General features: G+C 40.9%; 1 long non-coding RNA gene across 1 annotated transcript; it reads left to right on the plus strand.

Annotated features, from left to right (window-relative positions):
- The first annotated feature begins 3,660 nt into the window (after positions 1–3,660).
- LOC120443273 lies at positions 3,661–10,304 on the plus strand. Its single transcript, XR_005615299.1, has 3 exons — positions 3,661–3,703; positions 8,348–8,522; positions 10,245–10,304. It is a non-coding gene; the product is annotated as an uncharacterized LOC120443273 (long non-coding RNA).
- Positions 10,305–15,946: the final 5,642 nt, after the last annotated feature.

Here is a 15,946-nt window from a genome sequence, read left to right on the forward strand (position 1 = left end):
ATTGCTTTTTTCTCATGCATATTTTTTCCTCCCCTTTTTATTTTGTTGTGCCTCTCCGCTGTGGTGAGGCGGCCCACATTGATGCCGGGAACAAGAGATCTTATCGTTTGCTAAACAAACAGAAATATGTAGGCCATGGCCAGCACGGCTTTGTTACTAAATAACCAAACAACAGTCCACCATTATACTTTTTAATAGGACTGCCGTCTGGCTGAGTCTGCAATTTTCTCCCTATTCATGTTCAAAAATAATCACACAAATTTGCCAAGTGTCTCGACAATGACCTTAAGTTAGTCCTTTGTTTTTTTATGTTAGCCCTGCTTCCTGTGTGGATCGGCAGAGCGACCTTGAGGATTCCTTCTTTCAAATCTAGTTCATCTTTTTATTGATCTGTTATCATCATAACTCCACACAACTCCAAGACAGCAGTGGAGGAGTGGCTGTGGCGGTGCAGTCATTGGTGGATTGTTATTGACACAAACCCTTTTTTTCAAAGTCAGTCTTCGCTTCTCTGTTTTTGTTTCGGAATTTTCCGTGCGGATTATCCCGGCTGGTTTGTCCCAGTTTAGGCTCCGCCGGCGGTCAAGGTGCTGATGGGAAACCGCTGACACTGCAAGGTTAATTGGTAGCTCACTCACAATGTAGCGCTCGAAGCTTCTGGCTAGCACTCTGCCTACTTTCCTTAGTTTGTTCCCTGTGCCATTAGCAGAGCAACATGGAATAGCATTGATTCATTAAACGGTTACCAAACGAGCTTCAAGCCAAAGTTCAAAGTGGAGCACTTTGCAGAATATTAGGTGTCCAGACTCTAAATGATACCTGTGTCAGACGGTAACTGGGTCACATTATAAATTCCTGCTGTGTCCTGGTTAATCATCAGGGCACACACTCCTTTGGGTCGGGCTACTTTCATGCTGATGTCGTGTGGCTCTCTCCCAGTAAAAACGTACATTCAGAAACTGTAATACGACAGATTTGTTTGTGATGATGTGATTTAGCTTAGATCTGAAATGAAACATTTCTTACTGACAATAATTACCTCTTCACACTGATACAGGACATTAAATTAAAAACTTGAGTGAGGCGTGACGTCAAGCTGCCAAATGTGTTGCAAAAGGCCGAAAAGAAAGAAAACTAAAACAAAAGGGGACAATCGCTTTGCAATGGAGCACCATGACTACAGATTTTTTCATTTTGTTGCGAGTGAAGCCGTCACTGAAATGGAGCCACAATCCAATTTTCACTTTCTGCAAGTTAAAGGAGAGCCTCCTAATTTGAACTCCATATTTTATTCTCAGGCTCTGCTGAAGTAGCTTTACATGAATCTCAGGTAAAAATAATCCTTATTATTTCATACTCGGTTCCCTCAGTTCATCGTCTGTCTGAAACAAGCGGTTTTAGTTCGTCCTCCTTTAGGAAAACTTCATCCGAATCTGCTCCACATAAAGAAAGATCCACTCTCACTGAGGTCACACAGAGTGAAGAGCAGAAAAAGGACACAGAGTAGCTTTACTTTACACTGACTTCATTCTTGAAGACTTTAGCCACGTGTGACATGAAGACTAGAAAAGGAGACATACGGCATAAAATAAGAGCATCAGTCGCTCCAACTGGGAAAAATATCTTTCTAAAAATTTAATTTCATACATATTTTGTCATTTTGTGTTTAATATCAATTAAATCATAAAGTAGATATGCAAATTTATACAAAGTGAAATACATAAAGGTAATTTAAAAAAATCATATTTTGCATGGTTGGATCTAAACAATGTTCCAAGTTGAGCTTCAACATGCAACAAGAAGAAATGGGAGTGAGACAAAACATTTTTTTGAAAACAACGCTTAAACTGAAACAGGCAAAAACTTTGGATCAGCTGTAAAACAGCCTGTTTCACTCTCTCTTTAAATGAGTATCCATGTCTAAAGTCCTTTTACAACTTAGACAACATGAATAGACATGAGTCCTTAAAACAAGTTTTATCTCCTAAGCTGAGATGTGCACACTTGAATGTCCAGTTTAGGAGTAACACCTCTCTTATCTTTGGCTATTTTGGGGCAGAAAACCCATCGAGTCTGACTGAGCCTGGAGGAGCACAGTCCTCGATACGAAGCGTAGCTGCCGGCAGACACGGCAGATCAGCTTGACATCAGCTCATTTCAGTTTAACTTGGCTACAAACAGAACTTGAGCTCTGGCAGGTGGACAGCTTTTCACCCACTAAACGCTGACACTTTGTTCAGCACAGAGTGAGTATAAAAAAGGAAAACAACCTTTGGATCATCCAAACAGGGGAAGGGTAAAACTGCGCACCTCGGCGAGCTTAAACGACACTGACCTGTTTATCGTCTCTGCTCGGCCACTGACCTTTTTCATTCAGTGTCAACTCCTCGCCAAAGTTAAACATGGCAGGAAAGCAAGAAATACTAAAACTGTGTCTTTTATGTAGAGATTCTGCTGTGGAGGACCAAAACTGCCAAAAATATTCACAGAAATAAAAGAAATTTATTTTGAAAACATGTCATTCACATAAAGAAGCAGATCCACATGACATATTTAGGAAAGGAGAAACATTTAGGATTTTTTGGAAACACATTAAGGGGGAGAGGGTTGGTAAATAACTGGTGATTAAAAAGTTAAAAAATATAATGTAAAATTAAATAAAAAAATACAGAGACTGATGGAACGGTAAGCACATGGACAGGTGAGTTAAAGAAGTATTAACTCCTGCAAGATTTAAATGAATTGACAAAATACCTGTTTGTTATTGATTTTAGAACATATTTATTTATTCACTAACATTTGCATTTCATATCAGTTTTGGTTTTCTGTATATTGTCCCCTCTCTTATCACCAGAGGAACTTTGACTCCGATGATCAGCATCCATTCTTCTCCAGATTTCTTTGGTTTCCGTCCGTATTCTGATGTTTTAACAGTTAAACGGTGTAGAAGAATTTTCTGATCTCTTGTTTCTGTGAGGTCATTCACAGTGAAGTCTTTTAAAAATGCAACGATGGAGCATCTGCAGCCTTGCAGACGCTGTTTTCTATTATTAGAAGAAAAACTTTGCATAGATCGCATTCCAGCTCCTTCTTTAGACTGAAGATAACAGAGGTGAGTTTGCCTTATTAGGATCGACGTGTAGAATGAGAGTTTGGAGACCTTCAGTGGATGCACATGACGCCAACTGTTCATATAATGTTTAGTTTAAGTCTTGCATCACATTTTGCACATTGGGATTGTTGACAGTTCAGTTACATCCAGATTAGTTCATTCATGGCAGCCGGCTGCTGTGATTGAATGACTATCACTGAAATGAATCTGGTTAGCGATTGCTCAGCTCAGTCAAGTGTTACCAAATAAAAAGCTTTTATTGTCCAGAAAGGCAGAATATATGGAAAAGATTCACAGCAACAGCCTGTGGATCTTTGGATTTCTACAGATTTTTATGATCAGGGTTTATTGTTAAAGCATCTGATGAATGGGGCCAGTTATATATTTAGTATTTCATCATTCTTGGCTCTGAAAATCCTTCTAATTGCTGTTATTTAATTATAATTATGCATTGATTTGCTTCGAGTCCTCCCTGCAGGTTTTCTTAACGAGCTGCAGGTGAGCTGCTTCATTAGCTGTGCTTGTGAATGAGTCATTTCTGGCAGCAGCTTCCAGCCACTTGCTTTAAATGTCAGCCTGAAATATCTGCAGGTTGGTTATTTCATTTATTTTTATCACGTGGGCTATATAATATCAAAGAATTGGCTTAGTTCACCTGTGAGATTGTGCGTGGAGCCTTGTGATTTGATTTCTCCTGTTGGAGTTAAGAAAACATGGAAAGATCCAGGTTTTTTTGGTTGGGTAAAAGTTCTTCATTTTGCTTTGTGTAGGTAGAGCCCAAGTGCCATTCATTAACTGGTAGAAAGGTGCAAAAGTCTGATTTAAAGAAAACATTTGTAGAAAACAATTGTCGGGGCTTTCTCTTTGCAGGACTGGATATAAAATGTAAATCAGGTGCAGCCATCACTCCCAGTCAACACACTGAAATCTGCTCAAAGTCACTCAGGTTTATGTGCAAAGAGCCAATTAAAACCACAGAGAGATTCCAAACTTAAACTCTCTACAAATGAAACCTAAGGTGCTTCTTAAATATATTAAGACACCTAAAAAATAATTCCATATTCATACCCACGGAGTAAACTTGTTCCTTTTAGAAGGGTACAAAGACCGGCAGCAGTGGAAAGTCCCCGAAACAAGGACAGTGACGCTAAAGAAATCAATCCACTGCAGCACAGAGACCAGATGACCTACAACCTGTCAGAAAGTTTAGCACAACCACTCTGATATAAAAACATCGACTAACACAAGTCGATTACAACCACGCGACAGCGCCGAGTGGGCCCCGTTTTCACGGGCGTCACCATTCTAACATTTTGGATGTTTTGGAAGTTTCCATCACTTGGACATAAAATTTTCTCTGTTTGAAGCGACATGACTCTTCTCACGTTGTCCCAACATTCATTTGCAAAATAATCCAGAAAGTTCAGGGGTCGTTAACATTGGCAGAGATGACATAATTATATAACCTGTTTTTTCATCGTGGTTTATTTTTCCATCTGGAGTGTAGCACTGCGTTTTTTTTAATTCATCTTTTTTTATTTTTCTATAAGAAACATCCAATGGAATAAAGACTGTATTTTATAGCTTTAAACAAACAGCTTTTAGGCAATGTTGGCATTACATAATGACTGTCAGCTAGCCAGGATCAATATTAGCATTGATTTGTTATCCCTGATTAGAGTTTCAACACACTGGCATACTGCAAACACAAAACGATGCAATATTAGGGCCGACCGGAGTGAGGTCTCCAAACATGATGCAATAAAACTGTTTGTAAATGTTTGCTGACTGATCCTGAAATTAGATGTGAAAAGTCAAATCTAAACTTTCAATATGTTTCGTGTGCTGAGTTCTGAGAGCCTCCTGTTATTGTTGTGTGAAACATACCTGAGTCCTTGCCAAGTGAAACAAACCATAAATTCATTTCCAGTCCAGTCTGACTCAGGTGTGAAGCCCAGACAGGCCAGGTAGACTGGCAATATCTGACTTTCCCGTCCATAGTGATGATTCACTTCCACCTTTATTGTCAAACAATATCTCAGAGTACAGTCACAGTGGGTCAGAGCTGAGATTTACTTTGAAGGCTGATGTGCATTAGTTTTTTTATTGTGTATTTAGTTACATGTTTAGTTTATAGGATGCACAAAATCATTCTAATTATGTAAATAACTTTCAAAGGAAGCTAAGATATGCCATGGTCGTCTTACTGTCTTTCCTTTTCTCTAAACCAATAAATAAATAGTCAACAAGGTGAGTAATGCTACATCATACACATGCGACAGACTCAGTAGTTTATTAAAAGCACCAGTTTAGTAACAACATCAGTGCCGAGATACTTTATACTTTTCCACATTGAATAACTTGTAATTAATTATCAATGAGAGATGTTTCCACATGAAAATGTTACCAACCAAATGGAAGCAAAGGAAGGGCTGAAATCAAAGACGAGTAGAACTGGAATGGAAACTAAATAGTCTGGATTAAAGGTAAAGATCCAAATGTGCAAAGGTTTGTTTTTGTTTTTTAATAATAATAATAATAATAATAATAAGACATTTTATTTATAGGTGCCTTAAAGACTCAAGGTCACCTTACAACAGTACAAAAAATAAATAATGAAAAAAAGTGAGATAAATGAAAAATACAACAAACAAGCATGAAAGTATAAAAGCAAGTATAACAGCTAAAGAAGGTAAAAATGCAAGACCAAAATAAAACCTGGGCATCATGAGTCCAATAAATACTGATTTCCAATAAATTTGCAAAGGCACTGGGAAAACTACTGAATCACCTGTTTGGGTTTATAGCAGGTATTAGTTTAAACGGGGTAACAGTGGAGTCGCCCGAGTGCAGGACGTTCGAGTACCTCAGGGGCTCGTGGGTAAAGGAAGGACGATTGGTGTGCAATCTGCTGAAGCTGTCAGTGTGCACTGACTGGTAACATGTGAGGGCGGGGGCAACATCATATTTTATGATCACTGTGTGCGAGCTGTAACATGTCATGGGGACAAGGTGGCCCGCAGAGTTGTACATAGATCTCCATTCTAACACAGCCTGGCAACAAGAAAGGAGACAAAGGAGGCGGCAGACTTGGTCAGCTGATTGAAGCTGATCAAAAAACAAAACAGCAACTGGTTACAGTGGGCTTTTTTAATGGGCTATCAATCCGTTTTCTGCCACTTATCCTCTTCCAGCACTTTCAGGGAGAAACCTTTCCAGTGTATCCTGGGTGGAAGATTCCCAAAACACCCCAGCTGAGGAGCAACCCAGTCAGCACCAGAACCTAGTCAGCTAAAACTACCTGGTTCCTTTCAGTGAGGAGGATCAATGGCTCTACTCTGAGCCCCTCCATAATAACTGAGACTACTTGTTAAATCATACATTTGAATTTTACTGTTTACACCGTAGTGTTGTAGCTCTAAGCTAGCTAGCTAACTTCACAGCAGCAGAGGGCGTGGTCGCCTTCAGGCTGAAAAATTGTTTGTTGCTCTCATTTCACTACTCGCACATGACGACGTGCATTTTGTGACTGCTGTTCCTCCTCTGACTATGTGAACACATCTGTGCACGCAGTGAGCCTTGTGTTCACCTTGAACGACTCAAGGTGAACACAGGTTAGTGGAGGTGTGGCTGAGCTACAGTTGGTGCCATTGTGATCACATTCCCAGGATGATGGCAATGGGTGGAGTGAGCGATGTTGTCCTGCACATATGAACCCTCCCAAAGGTATTTGGATTCACTGCGACACAGAGTACCCTGTACATGCTGTGATCTCTCCTTCAGGTTACTTAAAGTATGAAACTCCTGCAGTAGCACCAACACAGGCTCTTTACTGCTCAGTCAAGGAGTTTCTGAACATGAGACCACAACTGTTTTTAAAGTTTCCCATTCTTGTCTAAAACTGAAAGAGCACAACGGCACAGAAAGTCAGTAAAATGCAGAAAGCTGTGTGTGCGGTAGGAAGCCTTCTTCTTACCAGGGGGCACATTTACCACCAACACACGCTCTGCTGATCCTTTCGCTGTGAAGCTGCTGTAAATTTCCTTCCTGCAGGCAGCTGTCCTCAGCTAACCCTGGAAACCTTCAGCCTCAGATGTGTGTGTACATGTGTGTCAAAGAGAACAGACTGCTCGTTTGGGCCTGCAGGGAATAAAACTGCACATTATGAACTGCACTGTTTGTGTAACGGAAATCCAAACAATGGTATTCATTTATTTCCTTATATGGGAAAAGATTTGCAAATGGAAAAAACATCATTTTGCTTTGATAGAACAAAACATTTCTAATGTTTTAAAGTTTTTTGCACCTTTTGAAGAAGCTTAAATTAAAAAAAATGAAACACTGAAGCAGTTAGTGTCATTTTGAACTTTATGTAGAAACTCTACAACTTAGACAGGAAACCTTGTAATAAACTGTGTTAAATCTATAAAAGTGTACCTGTTTATTCATTTCTTGTTCAGATTACTGCATCATGAGTTTTCGGTGTCCAGGAAAAAGCAGGAACATTTTCGTTTTTATACCCACTTTTCTCCTCCTCACAATAAAGTTTGTCTCTGAAACTACGCCCAGAGCTCCACAAGCTCCTGTTGTTTCTGCTCCAGATGTGAATACACGGCCCGCGTTGTGCATCGAGGGCTCTGCCCAGCCGTGGTTTGGAGGGCTTTCAGGGTCTGACTCGACAGATTCACAGACTTCAACAATGTGGTTCAGTGCAGCATAAACAAGTCCTGGCACAGAGCGAGCGCTGTTACACAAGCAGCTCTCTGGCTTCGTCACTTCTTCCTCATCACACTGAGGGGAGAGTACTGCAGAAACCGTTTTCATCTCCAGACTGTTTAGGTTGGACAGTGAGTCTCGTCAGTTAATTAAGTGGTTTCCAATAGACAACAAAAAAGTCCCAGAGATTCAAACATTGGGTTTAACATTGTTTAATAACACCTGTATCAGGTTTGGGTGCTGTCACATCCAGAGATCAGCACTGAGTGCTTGTTAGGGCTTGTGTGGCACAGTAAAAGTCCTTCATGTGTTCATGTGGAGCTACAGTTTTTGTTTTTCCAACAGCACGCTTGGGTTGCTCCTGGCCAGCAGTGAGCGTTTCCCTTCATGATCCTCACCCAGTTCATTTAGGACCTAGACAGGTGGGCAGTCCACACCTCCAGCTGACTAGTCCTAAACAGAAGCCTCCGGTTCACCACCACCAAACGTTCATTTGTCTAATTATTTTTCCCCCACTAGGTGACACAGCCGCTGATGAACAAACTGAACGAAAGACATGAAGCTGGAGACGCCAGTACCCATGGTGACCATGGATGGATGGGCCAGAGCAGGCGACGCTGAAGGACATTTTAAATTGATGGTTACGGGTAAACTAACCCGAGTCACGTCTCCAGACGTGCATCCATGCATGCAGGTACAGAACAAACTACCGAAACCACTTCAACCCACAGAGCAAACATGCAAACTCTGCACAGAGTGGCTCCGAATCACCACGAGACTGGAACCCACAACCTTCTTACTGTGCTCCAGTGCCAGTTCATGTCAGGTTACATATCAGAGTAACTGAAACGAATCTCTTCACCATGTCTGTCAACAGATGTTGGAGCATTTTCAGTTACCTAATAAATAACATGTCTTGCTGTGGGGTTCAGTGTCCCAGCAGTCTTCTGTAAAATGAGTACGTTACACATTCTTATCCTGTGAAGTCGGACACTGTTCAGTGCTGCTGGTGTCTCGGTGATACGATGAGTTTATATAATTAAGTGCAGGAAAACAGACAAAACTATAGAGGGGGGAGAAAATGAATGGATGGCACAGAGTAAACCACAGGTTTATCAGCCACGTCCTGTTTTTGGTTTTAACCCCCTGATATTTACCGTTTTGTGGCACTTCTTGTGTGGTTTCTCTGTGGTTAGCACCAACATTGCTTGGCTGGGTTGAGCTAAAATGAGGTTACAATGTGATTGGGTTATTGGAGTTATTGGTAATTTTAGCATCACTCTTAGTGTCCGTCACCATATTCCTTTCACTCCCAACACTCAAGTAACGATTTACTGATATGACGCATGCAGTGTCTTTAAAAAGCTGCATTACAACCTGAGACAGCCTGTCAGGTAGCATCAAAGCTATAGCTAGCTCAGAATTCATGCTATAATTGGCAATAGTGCTCAAGTGTTTGGCCTTGCTCTGATTTAAGACCTGCTAACTCTCTTGTTTCTTTCTCATCACCGTAACAAATGCAGCCCCTCAAAGAGGTAAGGTGTCATCATTTCATGGCAATATTACAAACAACCCTGACCCCCCGCCCACGAGAAATTATCAGTATCTTAGTATCTGATGCAAGAGGGGAGCTATCTTACTCACCCCTCATGTAAACAATATCTATGCCAAATATCCGGCAGTGAGCATAACTCGGACTGCAGACTCTGAGGGCAGGGGTGGAATGAATGAAGGTAGACAGGCTTTTAAAAGGCAGAGGTCATGGCAGTGTGTCAGCTAGCCTCTGCTGACCGGGGGGTCTTTTATATTACAGACAAGTTTGAATCATTTGATCACTTTTGAGGATAAAATTTTAATATTTTAGAGTTTTCTTCTAGTTAACCTCACCATCACTAATGTGTGAAGATTCAAAACCAGTGTAGTTGTTTATTAATGTACACAACTTAATCAAGTCCAACCACTGACCATAAATAAGTGGACTAACTCGTCTGACTCGCTGTAGTGGTGCTATTGAGTTTGGCTCACTGACTTAAATATAATGTAAAAACATCTAACTTTGCATCGTACTTCAATAAAACAAGCACAGAAAAGTGAAATTAATAAAGTAATGATCTCTCTTGGCATCATGTTTACATCCATCATGAGGAGAAGTTCTACACCCAAACCCCCCAAAATCTGATAACCACTGTCTTATATTCATGCTACCAATGCTCATGGCTAGGAGGAGGTGGAAGCTCAAGTAAAGCATGACCACTTAAAGTGCAGGCTTCAGTTACTGTGTTCTGATCAGGCCAGAGCCAAAAATCATGACACCGACGGTCTGTCAGTCAGCTCAGATCAAACAAACATGCTGTTCCTCCACAAAGACATTGTGTTCCTCCATGATATGCTGCTACTGTTTATTCTTATGCTTCAGGGCAGATGACCTCTAATAAGAGAATGTGTTGATTAAACTCGAGCAGACGTTGGGACTGCGCTTTTCTGTTTGCATGTTTGTGAAGAAAAGAGCTGCAGAGATGAAACTGCACGACCTCTTTAACCTTTCTAAGGTAAGGTGAGAGTTCTCTCAGAGGCTCGGGAAATACAGTCAGGTGGGGTATTTTCAATATTCAGACGTGTTTAGAAATTTGTGGCACTGCTTGAGACGCAGAGGAAATGACAGAAATGAAGAAGTGAAAATGTTTTTGTTTCAGTTTTTCTCCGTCTCATTTGCAGCTCTGGGGAATCGAGAAGGAACTGATTTTTTGAGCAATCTGAGCAATCTGAGTCAGGGAGGATTTTCTTCTTTCTTCAGCTTCATCTGACCTGCTGCACACATCGGAGGTGGAGACGCATGCCACAGCATTTTAAAGTTGCATTATTTCCCTTCACCCCACCTTCTATTGTCACTTCAGAGAAATAAAATATTGCACATTTCCTCCTCCTCCTCTTTTGTAACTGTTGCCGAGTGTTTCTTCAAGGCAGTGCCTTGAAATGCTGAAAAAGAAATGCTGATGTCTAATTTTTAAAAAAGTAAACTAAACTAAATCCTTCTTTTGCCTCCATCTGTGAATCAGGCTGCAGCTTTAAGGTCAGTGTGTCAAATGAATGCAGGACAAACGGAATGATGGACGTCAGGGAGAATTTACGGGCGTCTTGACCTGCTGACCTCAACCTTCATCAAGACAAAATAACCTGCCACACACACACACACACACACACACACACACACACACACACACACACACACACACACACACACACACACACACACACACACACACACACACGCGCCTCTCTCTACTATAATAACCATGCTCTTTTCTAATTAAGCTCATCAGCAGCAATGGTTGGTGATGTGGTTTATATTCAGGTGTGACAGAATCGCTCGTCCTCCTCCACGCGTGACGTGAAAATGGCAAAGAACTGCATAACAAAATATTAAAATTTGTCAATATCACTCAAAATCTTACAGACAGAATTACATTTTATATCGAAGTATACAAAACAGATCAAAATCAGAGACAACAAGCAGGTCCGCTGGTTTTTTCGCACGTGACGTATTCGTCAGGTCGTTTCGAATAAACACGAGTTTTTCTGCCGCCTGCAGAACTAAAACAAATCAAGGGTCAAGAATTACACAGTAATATTCTTGGTTTTCTGCTGCATGCTGAAATGTTCAGGTTTGTTTGGTTATTACTGCTGGTGTGCCTTCGTTAGAAACCAGTATAAAGTTATTCATTCCTCTGTTTCCACGATTGTTATCCTTACTCATGGACAAAAAAACCAGTATACAGTATCTCCATCTGCAGTGTAATAACTGGCTTTTCACTTTTCACATCATTATTTGAAACCTGCAGATTCACTTTTGCAGGCTTGTAGCCAAAAACCCCACAAACTCTGCTTTAGGGAGTGTTGCCGTTTCCGATGACACAATAAATCTTTATGCTGACACAAGGTTTACGGTAACTGTGTTGACATGATCAGCTTGTAAACTTTTATAAATCAAACACAAATCACCAAATGCAAGATGGAATTAACCCTGCGGTGTTTTTTTATGCTTTATTATTTTCTCTCTGTTTTCCCTCCAACAAAACTGCCCAAAGACTCGATTGGTAAGTAGTTCAATGTAGGTAACTAACCTTTCAGCTGATTTTACTGTTGGCTGTGATGCAAGGTTCACCTTAGGTTAACGGACCAGAGAGAAAAATAAAAGTATTTATGCAACACGCAAAAGTTGTTGTGCATTTAAGGTCACGGCCTCAAGGTCTGTTTCATTCTGCAAGACCTCCCTCGGTATATTTCCGCGCTTTGTTTGCATCTGGCATTGTACCAATGCAAAGACTGTGCAATCATAAAATACACAGACACACACACACACTGGTTTATATGCACTTTTGATACTATGTAACACCTGCTCTGCCATTACAACATTCAGACTTGTGAAATTTCGGTTTATTATCACAGGGACATGACATGAACTACAAACCCTGGCACCGACACAACAATACTATCCAACACCAGAGCAGCAGTCTTCACAAAACTCACGGTGCCGCTCTCTGCCATCTAAAGCTGGTTGGTTTCATACTGAAAACAAACTGTTTTACATTAAAGGTATTCATATCACTTTGAAATCTGTGAGCTGCAGATTTGTAGCATCACTGTTGTACCAGATACTGTGTCCACTGTTCAACGAACTAATGCACAATCTGGCAAAATGCAAAAACGAAAAATACTAAACAGTTTGTGGTTCTCTGAATTTGGTTCAATCGTGCTTGAAACTTGGTATATTTGGAAGATCAACTGTTCCATTTAAGTCTTGTTCTCCAGAATAGATCTTTTTTTTATTCTTGGACACTGCTAGGGTAGCTTTGCATGATTCAGTTCAAAGTAATCCTTAATGCTGGATCGTGCTGCAGCCCAAATTTTCTTAGTATCAGGTCACAGCTCAAGGCTGTACACTTTCATCATGCATCCCAAGTTTCTGACCCAGTCAGTTGTTTGAGTTTAAACTGATTTCTACAATAAACCTTCCTGATATTTCCTCACATAGAGACACCTTTTCTTGCCCACCTGACAATAATAGCCAACCTAAATCCATTAAAGTGGTTCTACCTGACACCTTCCCATGGCAGATACCACTGTTTTAGATAATTACAGGTCAATTTTCAAAGTGCCATTTATTTCCAAAATCCTTGGGATTTACTAATGATATTGTAATGCACTTGGACAAAGGTGAGAATACTTGTCTGTTGTCTTTGATACCAGTCATGCCATTCTTAGTAAGAAATGGGCTGGCATCATTGGCACTGCTCTCAACTGGTTTTCATCATCTGACAGATATTTTAAAACTCATATTACCAACCCATGTATGCTCTCATACGCACTCGTCATGTGGAGACCCCTCAGGCTCAATCCAATCCAGGTCTGCTTTGTCTTCATATATATGGCCCTTGGTCATGTACTTAATTGTTTTATGGAATCTCAATTGGAAACGCTCACCAATGTTATGCAGATGATACACAGTAGGGCTGCAACGATTAGTCAACTAGTCACGATTACGTCGACTATTAAAATCGTTGACAACTAATTTAATAGTCGACGCGTCGTTTGAAGCTTTGTAAGATCCCAAAAGACGCAGGAATAAGTAGTAGGATTTAAGAGGGTAATAACGGACTGAAACAGAAGATGGCAGCACTGCATGTCCAGGGATGCCAGCTGCCGTTAAACCCCGAAGAAGAAGAAGCTGTGTCCGGTTTCATAGCTGTGTCCAAATTTAGCGGCCACATCCTTCGGAGGCCGCATTTGTAGGCCAATTACGTTACAGCGACGCAGCGAAGCCTGTGCAAATTCGAAGACTCCCCCAAATGCTGCCGAAAAATGCGTCCTTCATTTCCCCAGATTTGAAGGATGTCGGGTGTATCCTCATGGCCCAACCTATCCCAGGATTCATAGCGACGCCCAGCCAATTCCAGTTTTCAACAATGGCGGCAGCTACTTAGTTTTAATATTACTCTTATTAATCTTTCTGGGTCACAAAATAAACTTTTAAGATATTTTCAGGTGAGAAAGTAGCTGTGTAAACTTCAAATATCTGCTCGGTTTATCAAGACATCGCATATTTTCAAAAGCGCTCCGACGTTTCTGGAGATGTCTGTTACCCACCAGCTCGATAGCTAGCCGGGTTCAAGGCTCACTAGAGCCGGCGAGAACAGCAAACTCCCGGCACATTATTTTCAAACCCCCCGCGGTCTTTCGTTACTCAGGTTAAACATAAAATATAAGTCACTCAGATAACTTGAAAATGTTATTGTTTGGCTTTTTTCAGTGTTTTATTTGTTCCTCAGTAAATCGGTTTGGCTGAGATTAAAGTTATAGTTTTTACACAGCGGAATAAATGTCAAACAGAGAACTGATTAAACAGAAGTGTGAAATGGTTGAGAGTTTACTCCAGTGTCCTGTTATATTTTAGATAGACAGAACAGACGGCCGAGTTTATTAAACTCCACCAAGACAATCTGCAAATTTCATTAAAGGTTCAATAAACTGTCATCTTGTCTTTATTTTTAGTTAGCACCTTAAACACTTAAAGCTGTAAGCTAATAATAGTTATATAAGAGCAGATGCTGCCGGTGAAAAAAGTTTTACGTTTTACGTCGAATGGATGCATGATCTGATTAGTCGACTAATCGCAAAAATAATCGGTGACTAGTCGACTATCAAAATCATCGTTTGTGGCAGCCCTAATACACAGCTGTACTTATATTCAACAGCCTCTCCTGCCTCAGTGAATGCTTCTCTGCAATTAATAATTCAATGTATTAAAAATGTTCTCGATCTCACTCCTGGCAAAACCGACAGTTTCTCTAAGGAGGCCAGTCAGTACCATCCCTGCTCACTGAGCCTGAGAGCTCCAGTCATTTTGAAAAGTGCTATAAAAGTAAAGTAATGTCTTACATTGCTGACCTAGAACAAACTGGAACAGATCACATCTCTTGTTTGATGAGTGGGGGGTTCATTCTGGTCTCGTGTCCTTAGACTGCTGCCTGTGGAAACGTTTTTCCATTATTAAGAATGAAAGTTTAAAACACTTCAGCACCGCCTTCACTTTTCAGATCCGAAAGCTGCTCCATCTTTTTTTTACTGTATATGGTCATTTTTACATTCATAGTCATGACATTTTAGCCCCTCCCCCTTTAAGCCCCTCCTCCCTCAGCTGACTCAATTTGCACAGCAGATGTGAGCTTTTTTAGCCTGACATGTGCCAAGAGTAGAAACACTGTCTGAAATGAAGCCTTTGGAGCAGTGTGACGCCTGCACAGCAGTGTTGCTTGTACAGACACTCACATCAATATTTGAAACTGCTGATGTTTAAAATGAACATCCACGACTTGAACGACAGGAAGATGGTCACGCCTGGTTTCTAAAGTTTGTACTGGAAACCAAAGCTCATGAAAAATAGCCTCCTGATAGGATAGTCGTGCTGATCCTTCCTCCTTGGTGCTGCTTTTCCCTTTTCAAACTTTAGATCACTTATAATATTATTAATCACTGCTTCACTTCAAATTATGCCATCTGATGCATTAAGAGGCCAAAAACACAGCTTTCTGCTGTGGAGCCAGCAGACTGTGTGTTTACCTGAGCGTCCACGCGGTAACATGTTGGTAACATTACTTTTCAGCTGATGATCAGAGCGTTCATATGTAGGAGGGCGAAATAACGTTCATATCGCTGGAATGAATGGAATGAGTTTGTTGTGATGGGAAGAGATTTACTCATCGTTTGTGACTCAGTGCTCAAAGCAAAGGGGCGTGTGTGTGTGTGTGTGTGTGTGTGTGTGTGTGTGTGTGTGTGTGTGTGTGTGTGTGTGTGTGTGTGTGTGTGTGTGTGTGTGTGTGTGTGTGTGTGTGTGTGTGAAGCCTTTTAAGGCTATTGATGTTCTTGTCATTACTCTGAGCTTCACTGAGACATATCACTGTTGCTGGGTTTGCTGTATAAAAATAAATCGTTAGCCGATTAAAGTCGAGACTTTCCTCTTGGTAGAGAGAAAATGGATGATTCTGCTTCTGCCCATCCTCTGGGATACACACCATTTCATCAGCAGGTGTGTGTGAGGTGAGTAAACAGAAGTCACTCACA

Source organism: Oreochromis aureus, linkage group 13 (genome assembly GCF_013358895.1).
Source record: "Oreochromis aureus strain Israel breed Guangdong linkage group 13, ZZ_aureus, whole genome shotgun sequence".
Taxonomy (NCBI): Eukaryota; Metazoa; Chordata; class Actinopteri; order Cichliformes; family Cichlidae; genus Oreochromis; species Oreochromis aureus.